At 32.1% G+C, this 17549-nt stretch overlaps 1 protein-coding gene across 5 annotated transcripts in view; it reads right to left on the bottom strand.

Moving 5' to 3' along the window:
* Positions 1-17167, bottom strand: part of LOC130448859 (uncharacterized) — a 56352-nt gene extending 39185 nt beyond the window's left edge. The window contains exon 1 of one of the 5 annotated variants that reach the window (XM_056786406.1): positions 17122-17167. The gene's annotated coding sequence lies outside the window, so the exon portion shown is untranslated. Of the gene's footprint in view, positions 1-9838; positions 10028-15836; positions 16335-17121 lie in introns of those variants that run through there. The other 4 variants (XM_056786408.1, XM_056786403.1, XM_056786407.1 and 1 more) reach the window with 4 other exon arrangements.
* Positions 17168-17549: the final 382 nt, after the last annotated feature.

Raw genomic sequence — 17549 nt, 5'->3', positions numbered from 1 at the left:
GTGCGTATCAAACAAGGTTTTGTCCGCTATATTTATGTTAGGGGTCTCAGAATGGATCAATACGAGTACTTCGTAAATATTTTTGACGAAATTATCCGATATACGATTCCTTCGGTTCTCAACTTTTTTATGCTTAAAACTACACTCTATCAAAACACACAAGTGTCATAAACAGGGAACGTAACGTACGCAGTTTTTTATGAATCATGTCCAGTGTTGGCACTAAATTGACTTGAGATAAAAGTCATTATATATAAAGTAAATTGTTCAATTCGTTTAATACTAGCCTTTAATGACAGATCTTCATGTTCTCGATTTAGGCACTCAAACATATTTGGTATAGTTCTTTGACATCTATAACACTGTATCGTCTACTTCAAATGGTCGCCAGAAGCTATTCAGAGAGTAGTAAATAATAAAAAACTAAAAGACTAAAACTAAATAGGAAAATCGCAATCGCAAAAATAAATTGACACAATAAGTAAACTAGTACAATTAGCTTCTTTTCAAGTGCGATTGGGTATTATATACTCTTTATAACAACTCTGCCCGGTAAATTAGTTCTGCTGGGAGCTCTTTGATCCTTTTAAGTTTATGAATGCATGAAATTTACTATACGATTCAAGCTCTTTTTTGCGCCACACTGTAATTTTTTTCTATCAATTAATGTTATGTTTAATAATAATGATGATAAAATCTTTCTTTTTTTTCTAGTTTATTTAGAGAATTGTTTTTATTTAATCCCCGTATAATGGATAAAATCAATAAAACAGGAATTATTTATTGTTTCAACTCGAAAGGAATTGAAAAAATGTATAGAAATATTGGGCGAATAATTATTTTTATGGGGAAATTCTTACGTTAAATATTTTCAAGAAAAGTATGACTCGATTTTTTCCAATAAATAATGTCATAATCATAATAGTTATCAATTTCAAGAAACAAGTGTATAATGCATGCTCGCAAAAAAACCTAGTAATCAGATGATTGATATTGAATTAGCATATTGTGTCTACTGTAAAATTATTGTTTTTCTACATTACATAGATAAACAAATTAGTTATTGAATATTCACTATTTATTCACAAATAAGAACTAGGTATGTAATGACTGTGAATTATCGCTATATCTATGGCATTATCTTAAGCACAAACGATAAATTTTAAATATACGATAAATGATTTGATGTGTTACTGAGTAACAATAGTTATTTATGTTATTTATGCAACTAGTAACTGAAAAAAGTTACTTAACTCATTAGTTTCATACAAATTTTTTTCTACGTTAGTAGACATAATTTTTATCAATTTTTATTTGGTAATAGTAATATTAAAAGTACAACTGTGAGCGTATAAGTTTGAAGTGAAGAAGAAGTTGGTTCTTGAATTAGCAACAGTTAACAAGTTCAAAGGAATAACATCGACTATAGTTGTATTAGTATCTATTTGATTGTTTGTAGGATCATGAACATGAACAACAATGATGAAGTCGAACTAGTTGTTCCCGTTAAAATGTTCATTGCGGAATCCATTTTGTTTTTTATTGAGTCGTCTACGTAACCCTTCGCAACTGTGTTGGATTTTCACCCACAGGCTTCTTTAGTTGAAATATACCACCACCGGAATCCACTAATAGAGACGCCGAAGAGCGTCGAAATGTATGCCAAGTGTAATTTTTTGGATTAGGTAAATTCAAATGTTTGGATATAAACGAAAGAATTTTTGAAAAGGTATTGAACCTACTTGGGTTTTGCATTTTACATTTCTATGCTGCAAAAAGAAACGATCCGTTTTGACATTTGTGGGTCGTTGATTTTTATATTTTTTATAAAATTTACCAAGTTTAATCTATTGTCAGATATTTCACCAATAACACTAAATCGATGTTTAACATAAGGTTTTGTATAAGGTACTGTGATAATTAAAGCATTTCCGGTATTAATAATATCGTTACACTTCATTTTATATAATTCCTCCCTCCGCAGTGCTCCTGCAATTCCGAATATTAAAGCAACCTGAAAGATGTTACAAATAATATCTAAGTTTACATTAAAATTTTTTGCTGTCATACCTTATGCATGAGATAACGATCGTCTGGAGCTTGCAACAGAAACTTATTAATTTCTTCACGGGAAAATGTTTTAGATTTTCTTGGGTCTATAACCAACTGATTTATTTTTCAAATATGCAATAAGTTTCGAGTATTTACTGATGCCTTTCAGTTTTGAATAAGTCGACCAAAGTGCTGAAGACTTCCACATTGTGGATTTAGTTTCAAAGTAAGCTAGTAACACTCTTTCTGTGGAGCTATTTATGCCTTACGCCAATCCATAAAAGAATTATATTCCTTCAAATTCTCAGGGAGAAGATTCATAGTCGCTGCAGTTGCCGATTCAACATCTTCTTGTGAGCAATTTAAACTTTCTTCGCTATTACTCTCCATTACTCATAATAATATTACACTCTTTTTAATTAGACAAAAAACGGATTTTCTTGAACGAATATCAAGACAGTTTATCGGAATTGACACAAAAAGAAAGCGTTCACAGTCCACAAATGTTACTAATAATTATTACATATTTGATGATAAGTTGACCTAGCACCTAGTATCATGGATATCTCTCATATTCATTAATTACAATATCAATTCTTTCGTATGTCTCATTTTTTTTAACGCTCATTAGTATGAAATATTGATAATATCAGCAAATGTTAAATTAGAAAAATGATTCATTCGACCCTATTTCCTGTTTCACACTATATTATTCTGGAGTATCTTCATATTTCCGCTACAAATAGATGAAAATTATCATTGGGTACATAAAAATAGAACAATAGTAACTATTAAAATGTATCATTCAAATGGATTTATGTGTTAGTGGGTGATTTAGTTTTTTTGGTCGACTATTCTACCTTCTAGTGTTACTAAGAAATGGAGTTCAATATAAATGACATATTTAAATTTGTATTATTTACTCGTACTTCCTCGTTCATATTATTCGAAATTGGTATGATTTCATATTGTAACATACCATTCGTCTTGTTACGTTTTTCTTCAAACATTTTGAATATTCCTTTGTTCACGTAGTGTGGATACTAGGCACTTCGGATCTATTTATTCTAACATTCGAGTTTTTGGAGAAAATAATTTGTTATCGACCTCCCTCTTCATTTGAAAAATTCGATTTCTTCCTCTACTCATCTTAATTTAAAATCAAAATAAATTTTAGTAAATATGTGATGATTTTATTCTTTAAATTCGCTTTTCTACAGCTGCGAGGTTAGTAGGTTAACCAATGATTAAGCCGATACACCACAAAAAAGAAACCAACCAATCCAACATGAACGTTTGAGAATCTGCAACCACTCCAGATTTTCATATATAAATCGTTGTTTTATCTTCAATATATATTTAAATCTGAATTGTTGTCAATTTATAACAGCTTTGTTCTCTTCTGGATACGCAGTTAATGAAAATTTATTATTTTTTCAAAAAAATTAATTGATGCTGAAACTTTTTTTTGATATCCTAAATATTAATTTGGATAATCGTGTCCTGGGATAGTTTTCATTTGTTTAATTCCTATTATTAATTTAATTCATAAGGTTTTTCCAGCTTTTCCACTTTTTCTTAACGTCGTTCGTTAAAAAGCTGGTATCGTCTAATTTAATATTTATTGTTCACCTCATAGTTAAATACTTTACCTGCGGCCGAATACCACTTCCCGAGGAAGAGTCTCCTGCCCGAGACGTATTGTTTGCTGATTACTTGGGTGGTGTGCTTGATCAATATTAAAGATTTTCTTTGGAATAAATTTGGATAAATGGATTTTTTAGTATCATAAACTTTTTCGCAGAGAAAAACGAAGCAAGCCGAATGGCAAGTTATAATATTTTCTACAAAATCTTTGACATCTTTTGCTTTAAGCAACTTTTGCTTAATAATTTCACAGTAAATTCAGATTTTCTATTTATTCGGAAAGCAGAACGAATAGAATAGAGCAGATACCAGGTTTGGTTACATTTTAAGAAAAACTAAATTCAGCTTTATTTATATAGTTATTATTTGCAATTCCTCCTCTCCACTGCAAGAATTACTATTACAGTTCATGCCATCCTACTAACGCGAGCCTTGAATCTCTTTTGATACCAGAGATTCATTTCCCATTCTTCTTTATCATGTTCTTTCTCAGAACTTTCTATTATTGAGATTAGTACTTTTAAACTTTTGCTTGGTATTCTTTGATAAAAAAGTTTTCACATAATCCTGATTTGTACCCCATATATAAAATATACAATAATATACTGAACGAACATATTTTCTCGACTAATACGATTTCGATTGTTATTCATACCCCTAAAATAATTGATATAATAAAGTTATTTCATGGCAATAAATACTGTGCTCATTTGGGCATATCGGAAACTATTTATCGTATCTTTGAACTTTACTGTTGGTCTAAACTCAGAAGTGACTAATATGTCACAATACGTGAACAAATAGATATTTAAAATATTTGCACAAAGAAGCACACATCAGGCCGCACTGGATGTGCTGCTGAATCTGAAAACACTGGATCTGCACATAAAAGGATTAGTAGCTAAAAGTGCCCTCAGACTGAGGGAAACTGGGCTGTGTTCAACTATGGGCAAACCAGGATACTAAGGGAGAATATGGTGGATACAGTAGAAGGTGTGTTGAAACAACGCACCGACTACACTACCGCCACACTGACTTTTGATATAGACCTGAACATTCTCATACCAACGAGAAAAGACTGGGAAGACTGGGAAGAGAACCCAGGAACAGTAAGTAATTTCGAGGACGAGTCCGTAAAAGACGATCGGATGGGAGTGGTAGTATACTCTGAAGTTCTGGAAATAAGAGAATCCTTGAGGTTTAGAAATGGCTGCAGCATACTGCAGACCAAGCTGCGGGCAATACAACGAGCCGCGGAACTAATCCGATGCAGAGATGAAACGGTGCGTGACATCACAATCTACACGGATAGCCAAGCGGCTCTGAGATTACTATCGTCTACGGCAGTGAGATCTAGGTCAGTCATGCCTGTCATGGATTCGTGACCGAAAGGTTAGACTCTGCTGGATACCTGGACCCAGCAATGTAGAAGAGAATCAAATGGCAGACAAACTAGCCCAATTGAGAACGACCAGAAGAAGAGACGAAGCAGTGGGCTTGCCACTACCACCGATCAAATTGCTGAGAGACACGATAGATAGATCATTAGAAGGAGAGCACTGCAAGAGATTGAGTAATAAAGATGACTGTGTGATCTCACGCTCTTTGTGGCCGGTGCTACAGAAGAGGAAGACAATAGCACTGCTAGGCTATGGGAAAGCTTCGATCCGAAGGGTCGTAGCAGTGATTAGCAGTCACTGCACAGTAGGCTCCAGACTCAGGAAAATGGATATCAGAACCGACTATCTTTGTGCAGAATGCAGTGAAGAGGAAGAGACAAGAGAACACCTAATGTTTCACTGCATAGCATTGGCGTCGAAACGACTACAATGCATGGGGAGTGAAACATTGGAATGTCTGGAAGAAGCAGAGAAACTGGGTGTTAAGGACCTGAAACACTTCATTGCAAAGTGGAAAAGATTGGAAAGGGGGTAAGGACCTGGCAACGGAAGACATAGGGAAGGGGAGTGAAATGCTGCTGACACAATGGGCCTAAGGCCTCCGAGTGGCTGAAAAGTGGAGATTACCCTGTTAACCTAACCTAACCTTACTTGTTTACACAAAATCGAATAGATTGTTACATTCCCTCTCCTAAGGGAAAAAAGAAATTTAAGGAGTAGTGTCCACAAATTGTAGAGACATAACGAATACGAAAGAATAGGGAAAAAGAAGAGCAGTCAAAACAAAAAAACATAATATATATAATGTTAATAAGCTGCTTTTTCAATCAAAGCTACAACTATGAACTTTTCGATATAGTAATATAAGTCGTATAATAATATTAAAAATTATTACTACCATACATTAAATATTAACGTGTGATATAGACAATATATGTTGAGAATGAGGGCATTATCTCTGAGATATAACATGAGGAGATTGTACATGTATATCGTAAACTGCTGTGAATATTTCTCAAAATTTATAAACAAAAGTCTTTTAGTATTCTTATTTATATGAAAATATTTTTCGTTCATACCAATTCTGTTATTTTAATTTGACGACTACTCTGAATATGTTTTAGTTTAAAATACATAACCAAAATTAGCATGAATTTGACCTACAGAAAACCAATAACTTTGTCACTGAAGCTTTATATAGAACGCATTTCATGATTTGACCTAGTAGCTGACAACATGTATAAAAATTAATCTTATCTCGTGAAATGGTTCCGGTAATTGATCATACTTTATTTACTGATATTATATTTAAAATATGACTTTATGAAGAGTGAAAAACTTGAATGGAAAAACTCCCTAGTTTAAAGAGTGTCGTCACGTCAATTGTTTTTATATTTTTTATAAGGCAATATACGAAGCAGTTTGTTTATTTTTCAGTCATATAGGTTAGAGTTTTGTAATTACCAATATACAAACAATGAGTCGAATCAAACAAAATAGAAAACGATGTGTTCACTGGAACAACTTTACTAACACGTTCAAATTGTACTATATCAAAATAGTGGAAATAACTTAATCGATAACAAAAAGTATTCTTAACATATCGTAACTACGTTAACGCCTTTATATTTTTAGAGAAATTGCTCTATGATGACTGCTGTTTTCTTAAGTAGCTGGTTTCATAACTTTACAGACCTGGTCAACAAAGGCAGAATAAACGGCAATCACGCATGATTTCAAAAGATTCGTTGGTCGTCGAACATTTTTACTTGAACGGGTAATCGTTCGTTGAGCACAAATCCAGATTCAGTGTTAAGTTTAAAAATGGACAGCGAAGAAGAAACTAAATTTTAAGCTGCCTATTTTCAGCACTCAACAAATATAAAAGAAAAGTATAACAGAAAGTGACATAGAGGTCAACCACTTCATTTCCAAATCGACAATTTTATAATTGATTTGGAAACAATTGCCGATTTAAAAGTTGGGTTGTTCTAAATTTTTGGTAGAATTTTTGAAAAGTGGCATTTTTCCATTATTACAAAAGTTGCCTAATCCAGGTTGAACCAGCTATCCTTTTTAATGGATTTGAAAGTTTGAAGCGTTGATTATTGACCGAGACAATAATTAGCCGCGGAAAACCACGGTTGAGTATTATATGTATGTATTTTTTTGTATTTCAACTCTTACGCCTTGTTGCATAGTTCGTTTTTTACATATTTAGCTCAAATTATCACTTGATCATAATATTATTTTGTTAAAAGAAACCAAATAACTAATGGAAAACCATGGATTCTCCATATTATTATGCTTCTCGTTCGGAACAAAAAGCTTGGTAGTCTGTCTAAGATAGTGAAGGTCAAGAAGCGAGAAGAGTATTTCGAACTTTATTATTGTTGCTTTTGTTCTAGTAATGAACCTCGGAGAAATGATTTTATTTTTCAAATCAATCTTAGATGTCCATGGTGCAGCTACGAGGATGTTTCTAGAAGTACCTGGCCCAACAAAGGCCCAACGAAAATTTTATAAAAAAATATATTTATTCTTCAACGTAATCTCCTTTTAGTTCCATACACTTTTTCCAGCGATGTTAAATGAGTTCGACACCCTTTTTATAATAAGAATCGTCAAACTCCTCAAAATAGCCATTAACTGCCAACATAATCACTTCATTGTTGAAAAATTTTTGACCACCGAGCCTTTTTTTTAAGTATGGGAACAGAAATTATTTCGAGGGGGCTGAATCTGAGGAAATATAGCCGAACATTCAACGGAAACATCTTCACGATGCTGTTTTTGTTTCATTTTGAGCAAACACTTTGTGCGCACAGTTATATCTTCTAGCTCATGTACTTTCAGTCGATCATCCAGTGCCGCTTTTTGGATTTTCTTCAACATTTCTGGAGGCGTTATCTCATTTGGTCGACGACTGCTATATTGGTCTTCACAGGTCATACGGTCTCGTTTAAACCCTGCTACCCAATATTTTACTGTTGATAACGAAGTAGTCTCACCCAAAGTAGAATCTAGTTCAGTTTTTATATAGGTTGGGCTGATGCCTTTCAAACAAAAATATTCTATCACATATGATGACCAATTTTCTCCATGTTCACAAATTTACTAATAACGTTCACTATTGATGGCTGCCAAACAAATACTAAATAAAGTGGCGTACTCAAACTTAAAACATATGCTGTATAGATTGTGTACTTTCTAATATAGTTGTAATTTTCAAGGAACTACCGCTATCTCTAGGTTAGGCTAGGTACTTCTGGTGCCATCCTCGAATAACGAAGGATACGTTGTTGTCCACTGCGCAGCTTTCCGAACAGTCCGCAAAAGCTCGTAATACATAGCTTCCCGTCAAAACTATGCGTGGAAATGCGTACAGTTAAGAAAACTGCTATAGACGTCTTCTCTTAACTTCATATCCACTCTTAGACATGAGGAAAGTAACAAAAAACACTGAATTCCTTTTCACCCGAAACTATCCACTTATTTTACCTACAAAGTCAAATTATGTTATCTTTTTCTCAATAAATGTGCCTTCACCCAAGATGAACAATTTTTGTTTCTTAACAAATATCACTCTAAGTACATAAAAACTAACAAATAGTTTCGGCGGCCTAGATCGATCGAATACCCATATGTGCTTCATTCGCATAATATTCGAAAATTGTCGTTTATTTTTTATTTTAACTGATAAAGATTATGAGAAATGTCCAAAGATTTGACATCTAAACAAATCAATCAACAATATAAAGTCTGCATCAAAGAATATATACAAAGTTTTGAATTGTTCTTTGGTGCTATTAAGGACTAAAGGTTTTTGTTGGCTTAAATTACATACCTAAAGGTAACAAGAAACAAAATTCTCAGACATTTGGGAAAAAATGTAACCATTAACACGATTAACTACTGAATTTCCCCCAAAATGTACAGACCTATCTCAACGGTTGGCTTCCGCTTGCATAGAACGGAAGAGGGCCAATTGTTTGGTAAGTAAGATCAACCAATCTCATTCCATTATTTTTTTAAGGTGGTATCTAGAGCACAAAGTTCACTAAAGAAATTAGACACAAGTCTGAAGTGTGATAAAATGTTAAGAATAGTTTTTATTATCGATCAAAGCAACATCACTTTGTAAGCTATAATCAACTGAGAAAGTTTCTAATTTCGAAAATACTATTTCTTCTATCCATTAGAAAATTTATGGGTTGCTGCAACCTACAAATAAAAGAGGAACAAACTTATTGTATTATATCCCATTTTAACTCAACAAAACTTGTATGTATATCTTAATATATGAAAATTTAGTGTCCTTGTTTATGTTCCGAATGAACTTAAAAACGAGTCAACTGATATTCATGAAAGTTGGCATATATATGTAATTTGGGCCAACTTAAATGATATGATAGTTATTATTTAAATTAATGGTCTCAATAATTAATAATAAACTGATCATCAACGTTGATTGTTGTTATTAATCGTAGTTTCCATAAGTCTGGGACAGATGGCGCCTTAAGCGAATTATCAAAAAAAAACTAATATTTAAACAGAAGAAACCTAAAATATGCTGTTCCCAAATTTTTATATAAATTATTCCAATCTTATTGTAATAGTCATAGCTTCACGAGTATTTTCATAACTGTTATTTAATAATAGCATTCAAATATCGTTAAAAAAATTTTTCGTAATAATTTTATAAATATTAGTGTTAAATTGTTTGTAAATGTTCTTACCAATGCAATCCATATCTTTATTCACTTGATGTACACACTAACACGTTTGTTCGAGTGAATATTAGGCATAATACATAAGCCCCTCTTTTATCAAAGAATGTAAAAAACCGCAAACATAGCGCGTTATCAGTCTTTTACGATCATTTGTTCAAACGAAAAACCAAGTAACGAAATAACGTATATTTATCAATAACGGTATTTTTAGTTCAAATTTGATAATCTTTGGATAGGTATATTTAACATGCTTGTAAATGACATTGAGATTTTTGTTATTTATAAAAATAGAAACATGGTGGTCCTCCAAAGTATTTATAACGAATCGGTACTTTGGTTAATCGTACCGCACAAGATTCTATTAACGCATTATTGTTTTATCAGGATGAAATAGCCAAAAGCTGTGCCCATTTTCTTCTGCCTACGTCACGCAATCTTATATACTTCAATGTAGTTTTCCTTTAGAATCGTATCAATTTTTGGAGCTTATTTGTAGTGCAGAACACCTTGATAATCATAGAAAATATTTTTCCCTCCTACCTCTATCCAAAGACTATATTTCCTGGTAGGAGAAGTAAAAGTGACTTCATGAAGACTCTAACTATATTAACAATTATATATCTCTACGCCCTAAAATAGATCAGACACGTTTATTTGTCTGCTATAGAGCAAGAAAATGTATCAACCAAATAGTTGGAAAGAATAAGAATACTATTGCTAGAATTCCTAAAAAAATTGCAGAATTTTAAAAATGCCTAATGCTATAAAATATACCTGACATAGTTTTAGAACGGAAACTGGAAGTCTACGAATATCGCTGAAGGATATATGCAGCAATTTCTTGCAGAAAAGCGAAAAATTTCAAACCAAATTATGGCAGTCTATGAATTTGCTGCAACTGATTGTAATCAGCCAAGTACTTCCGGGGAATATCAGATAATAATGTTGATAATGAAAATATCACGAAAACTGCGTTGGCTCCAGCTATCACTTCTAGTGGTATGTAAATAACCACTGCTCAAAATAACACGTTTAAGAATAGTATAAATAATGACTCTATCCCAAATTAAAAATATGTGGGATATAAGAATGAAAATAACGCGTCTGTAAGTTATTGTACGTAATTCTTGGTTTCAGTTCTCTAATAAATTTTATTGCTAGTTTCATAAATCGGGCTACTTAAGGCAGATAATATGGGCGAACGAATACATGTGACAGGATAGCAAGGATCTATAAGACTTATATCAGACCAATCATAACATACGGAATAGAAACCAGAGAGGAAACCAACAAAACGAAGAGCATGCTTCGGGTAGTCGAAATGAAAACGCTCAGAACTACAGTGAAAACAACATGAGTAGATCGAATCAGGAACACTGACATCAGGGAACAATGCGGGGTGCAAGACATCGTAAGATGGGGGAGGTAAAGAAAAACATACTGGTACGCCCACGTGAGAAGAATGGAAGCGAGTAGACTGCCACGCATCGTACTTGAAGGGAATCAATAGGGAAAGGAGAACCCGGACTATCACCTAAAAGATGGATGGACAGCTGACAGTACACCTCCCAGGAACTGATACAGAGGAACCTGCAAAACTAACAGATCATGAGATGTTAAAAATGAATAAGAAGAAGAAGAAGTTTCGTAAATAAATTATTGAAAAATGATTTGTTATTTGCGACAGGTAGAAAAATCATAGGTATAACATGGGAGTAAAGTGCCTTCACCTCCATTGAATGTTTATTGTTTATTAATGTGAGTTGTTAGAACGATTTTTCTAAAAATACAGAAAATTAAGTATCGCGCAGTCGACAAATTTTTGTTTGTAAAAGGCAATACGTCTATGTAAATTAAAAAGACATTGAAGAAATAGAGACTGTGTACGGAGACCCTGTAGCATCAATTACGATCTGAAACTTTAGGTAACTGAATGCAGTCGACGAGCATTCGGGGCGACCAAAGCCTGCGAAGACCAGCAACATCATCTAAAAAGTTCACCAAAGGGTATTGAGCGACCTTCAAATTAAGGTTGGAGAGACATAAGATACTAAAGGCGTATCAAAAGAGCACATTTACCATGTACTCACTGAAGAATTATGCATGCGTTAACAATCCGAACGTTGGGTACGGTGTTTGCTTACTTTGTAGCAAAAGCGCATTCGATTGAACATTTTCTAGTCCTTTTTGATGGTGTTTTCAGCTAAATGAGTCGGTTTTTTGTGTTCATTTTACTGTGGTCTTGGAATGACACAAAAAAGTCGTCGCACTCTCGGCGCGAGAGACTATAGCACATTATTGCCGTTAGCAATCAGTAAATAATAACAAAAATCTCAATTTATAAAAGGAAGTTCCCATGGAAAATTTGAAGATTCGACCTGTTACGGTTTTGTCAAAATATTATTTGACATTGACGACTTGCAACATAATATTGATTAATTTAATTGTCAGCTTGTACCTATTTTTGAAAAATAATAACTGAAAAAAAATATTGTGATTGGAACAGATTTCATGTTTTGTGTGATATTAATCAATATAATTTTACATTTTGTCAATGTCAAGTTATATTTTGATAGAGACCGCAACAGGTGAAAAGGTCAAATTTTAACTGTCTTTAAAATTGCATTTTGGTTAATTACAATTATTTGTTCCTAATTATACCCAAAATTTCTTTCGCTTCTGTACATCTTCAAAATTAAATGCAAAAAATTTGAGTTCGCTACAAGCTTCCTGTAAGATTGCTGCTACAGACAGACGGATGGACAAAACGCTAGTAATAGCGCATTTTGTAAAAAATAGGCTAAAAACAGTGTAAAGTTGGGCAAACTTGCTCCGAAACAGGCAAAGACTGTTTCATCGGACGAAAAAGTGATGAATACCGTTTTTTACTCATGGGATTGATCAATTGTCTATGCACCTTTCCACACTTAAACTATCGCCATGGTTAAATTTCACGAATTGGTTGACCGCCCACCGTATTCACCAGATCTGGTTCTCGAGGACTTTTTCCTGTTCCGTAACCTTGGAGTTTCACTTTCACGGTAAATATTTTTAAAGGACGAGGACGTTAACGCATACAAAAACGCCTATTTGAAGGAGACTATTATTTGGAAAGCTTATAAGTTTAGAGTATCGCTTCAGTACGTATATATACTTTAAAGAAAAACAAAAATTACTATGGAAAAAAAAGTCGTGTATTTTTGTTAGGTCCGGAACTTTCAGACTACCCTCGTATTAGGATACATTATGGCATATCTTCTATAAACAGCAAGACGAATAATTTTTTTTGCCTATCACCATAAAATATACCTCGCATTACTGTATTTGAAAAATTTGTTATTTAGTGTAGCAAAAACAACGAATTACAAAACGAATACCAAAATTTATATTCTAACAATGAATGTTCTTGAAGGAGTTTGTCTCTTCACAAAAAAATTAAGAAAACTACGAATAATCGCATAAACGGAATAGACAAATATTTTGTCCAGGCGTCGTTGCACGATGGAATTTTTGAGTGAATCTTTCAAGTAATGTGGTTGGCAATTTCCATAGCCAAATACTACACAGAGACAGTTTTTAACTTTTATGATATTCAACATAAGTTACATTACTATAAGTTTATTGTTAAAAATATTATATGACGAAGTGTTTTATTCATATAATATATGCAATCTCATTATGAAAAATAAATACTGATGTAATCCCACGAAATTGCAACCAAATGCTCAATCTCAAGTAACTTCCATAATCCTTTTGTAATCGGCACAAAGTAAGAGTATGTTATTCATATAGAAAGTATTGGAAAATCGCGAGAGGCGTAGACTAAATGAAAGATTAAATCCCCCCTTTCGTATTTCTATGATACTACATCTTAACAATCTTTTGTGTATTTTCATAGGATTGAATCTAAGTATGATTAAAAAATATCCACTAGTTTTTAGTTTTCATTTTTTTATTTGTAAAAGCGTGTATCATGGAATAGTTATATTTGATATGTTTCGGTTCTTCATATTTCAGGAAGACTATTTTTTGTGTAAAATAATCAAACTTATCAATGAATCATCCTTATCTGATAAGTCCTAGTAATAATTGTTATGAACTTTTTTAAAGTTGTTTTTCCACTTATTTACATGAAATCAAAGCTACAATATTTCCACAATAAATTGAGTATGTTATAGAATTTATTTTAAAAGTTTAAAAGAATATGTATCTGTCATGTTGTTGCACACTATATGAAACAGTAGTAATAATAGTATATAATAATAATAAACTAATTCTGTCTGTACCATTTCAAAAATTCTCTAAAATATTGTAGTTTCTCAGTACCTTATAATTAATTTTGTTAATTTTATACTTCCGGGTAGTTGGCTTTAGAAAATCGAAAAATCATCCAATTTCCATGATTTTTTTTAAATCTTCGTTTTTTAATACTGTACGCTTGTTTACAATAAGTGATTTTAAGAATATTTTTGTTCTTATAACTTTGATGATTACTCAATAAAAAAGGTTCAAACGATTATATGGGAGAAAAGGTTTTAATTGTAAAAACATAAGTCAACATTTTTGTATAGTTTTTTCAATTTGCTCGTTTGTTGTGTAGATTATGAAAAAATATATATAACAATTCCATTTAATTATTTAGAAAAGAGTTATCAACAATATAATTTAAAGCCATGAAACCAATATAAGTTTCCTTTTTTTTATTGCCATAATTTTTTTCGTAAATTCGCCGTAAAAACGAATATTTAAGAAAAATTCATTGAAATCGAACGATTTTCTGATTTTCTAGAGCTAAAATATGAGGGGACCGCGAAAGTATAAAGTTACCTTAAATTTTCTACAAGATTGTAAAGATCAAAATTTAAAAAAAAATGCATGTACTTATTTCGATTCTATTAAATTTTCAATGGAAAAGGGGATGCGCCAGTTCAAATGTTGAGATTTGGAGTTCAAATTTTGGGAATTATCTTTTATATTGTAGAAACTTTAGAGACAAATTTAATCGAAATAAAAGTATCTTGTTCCGTTTTGAATGAGAAACATTATAATAATATTTGCAGAAGCAAATGAAAGATCTGACAACAATGTAAGTACCATAACAATAACAGTCATATTGCGAAAAGAATTTATTACAATTTTATAGACTATTTTAGGAATCATTGAGGCATTCTGATGGGAGATTGTATGCGATTTAAAGTCTATAATTTCAATTGTAGGGAAAAGACACTATTATTGTGTTAAATATTAATTTTCAAATAAAAGAGGTACAGTTGAACCATTTTCTTATTCATGTATCGGTGTTGTTGTCAAACAATGGGCGAGTTTTCTTTTGAACAAGTTTCATTGATTTCATACGCCATTTCCATTATTATTTGATAATACATAATTTAACGTTGCCCCCAAGAACAAAGTGTATAAAGCTAGTACAAATGATGCAATTATATAAGTATCCTCATTATTAGAAAAAAAAAATAAACACCACATTTATACAATGTAAGTCAGTAATATCTATAGCCTGAATAATTATCTAAGTATCTGTGAAGATATGGTTTCGAAAAATATCACGAATTTATAAAATTTATCAAAAAATTTAACCAAAATATCAATATCGTACTTACCAATACAATACAAATATAATGACATTAAGAAATATTCAAAAAATTCTAAGATGGTTTAATCTTTGTAAATATTTTTTAACTATTTTATGTTTTTTTGCCTGCTCAATATGCCAAGATAATTCTTTCCCATTCCTATCACTGTGATCTCTTAATTGTTTTTAGTAAACATTATAAATTATTCATTATCGGGTATAGGTACATGTGTGTTCTTTGTAGGTGAATTATAAATGTACCAAATAAATTGAATACTTAATTGTTCAATAATTTTGAATATTATATCAGCATGTAATTTGTCAAATATTGGATATTCCTAATTTCAAAAACAGTTCGGTACTGTGTTCCTTGAAAAGATATAAAATTTTTAGTTTATAAATAATAGTCCTTACCTTGGAAATACACTGCTGTAATAATTTTAAAGTTGTTTGTGTTTCTAAACAAATATATATTGACTCGATGACAGTATTCACAATAAATAGATATACACATAAAACAACACAGTATTCACACAAACAATTTTTAAATAAATTCCAAACTACACACTACCATCAACTATCGTTAAATATACTAACGATCTACGTCATAGTAAGTAGCATAAAAACTAAAAATCTTGTGCAATTTCTTCACTCGAAAAGGAAATAAAGACAAACTGGTTATTGGCATATAAGAACTGTTAGGTCTGCTTAACCTCACCTACATACAACACATGTTAAGTCGCACAGACAGTCGTTTAGAGGCCAGCACGAGTAAAAAACGAAAATGATGATGGTACGAATACTCGACAGAACGATTTCGCTTATAAATTATCATACGCTTTGCATGTTATTAAAAAAATCACTGCGTCGTATTTTAAATGACTGATGGCTACTAAAGATTACAAAAAAGTTGCACATACATTTTAGGTGTTGAGTTTCGAAATATTGAATTACTACCTACTTTGTATTGTATAAAGTAAACACTATTAAATTACAATTATATAATTCTGGGTTTACTTTGAAAATGATACTAAGCAGTATTTTCCAGTGCAGTTTATAGCATAAGCAACTGAATTTTGAACAACCATCAAGTAAAAAATAAACTATTGAAAAGAGGGTGAAAATTATTGCTTCTGACTAGATAGAAGTTTGAATAACAAAACAGATAGAAGCATATTTCGAAAGTTCTAATTTACGAAACGATCTTTAAAGTTATATGGATTCATGGAGTGGAACTATGGACATGCGGTTCAAAACGTAATGTACAAATGATCCAGAGGTCTCAATCGTAAATACTTCGACTAATTATAGTAGAAGCCCCAGGGTTTGTATTGAACTACATCATCCAAATAATAGAAGCTCTATGGTTTGTATTGGACTATATCATTCAAGTACGAGTACTAATAGAAGAGCCGTTAGTACCAAGGTATAACAAATGACTAAAGAAAGCGTGGCCAGTAGACCTAATATGAAGTGATAGAGGATACATCGCTGGATGTCTGGATGTAAACCTCATTAAGGTATTACTAGAGAACCCAGCACGTGAACAAATTAGAGCAAGTTGAGTTATAGAATGTGATTACATATTCTGATTGTTGATAAAATATACAAAAAATATTTTCCTTGCGCTTGAATCTAGTCGTAGGTACTGGCCATAACTATAAGTACTACGTATTATGCGGCTTTCGCAAATAGTTACTTGGAAGAAAACTTTTTTGATGATATTCAAAGATGCTGCTCTCCAAGCCGGATATAAATATGGTGACAATGTTGCCAAAAATTGGTGTCAAGAAATTATCCCTTCTGGATGTAACACTTCTAAGGTCACTGAGTATATATCTATTTAACTATATTTTATAAATAGTTGCTATGTTTGCAATACCGCATGATTCATTATAACAACAATTACGTAATATTTTACCATCATATTTCATCAAGTGTTGAAAATGAGTTATAGTAATGAACTCATGTTTTTAGTTATGGAATTCAATTCATAATATAGGCCAGGTACCAGCCGATTTCCCGTGGAATTTTGATAATCAAAGTCGATTTTCATGAAAATTAGTATGAAGATAGTATTTTTAAACTTCTTCAAAATCTATCCTGTTCCGAAGAGTGCTTTTGCCC

The sequence above is a fragment of the Diorhabda sublineata genome, chromosome 9 (genome assembly GCF_026230105.1).
Source record: "Diorhabda sublineata isolate icDioSubl1.1 chromosome 9, icDioSubl1.1, whole genome shotgun sequence".
NCBI lineage: Eukaryota > Metazoa > Arthropoda > Insecta > Coleoptera > Chrysomelidae > Diorhabda > Diorhabda sublineata.
This window is presented reverse-complemented; position numbering and strand designations above follow the sequence as displayed.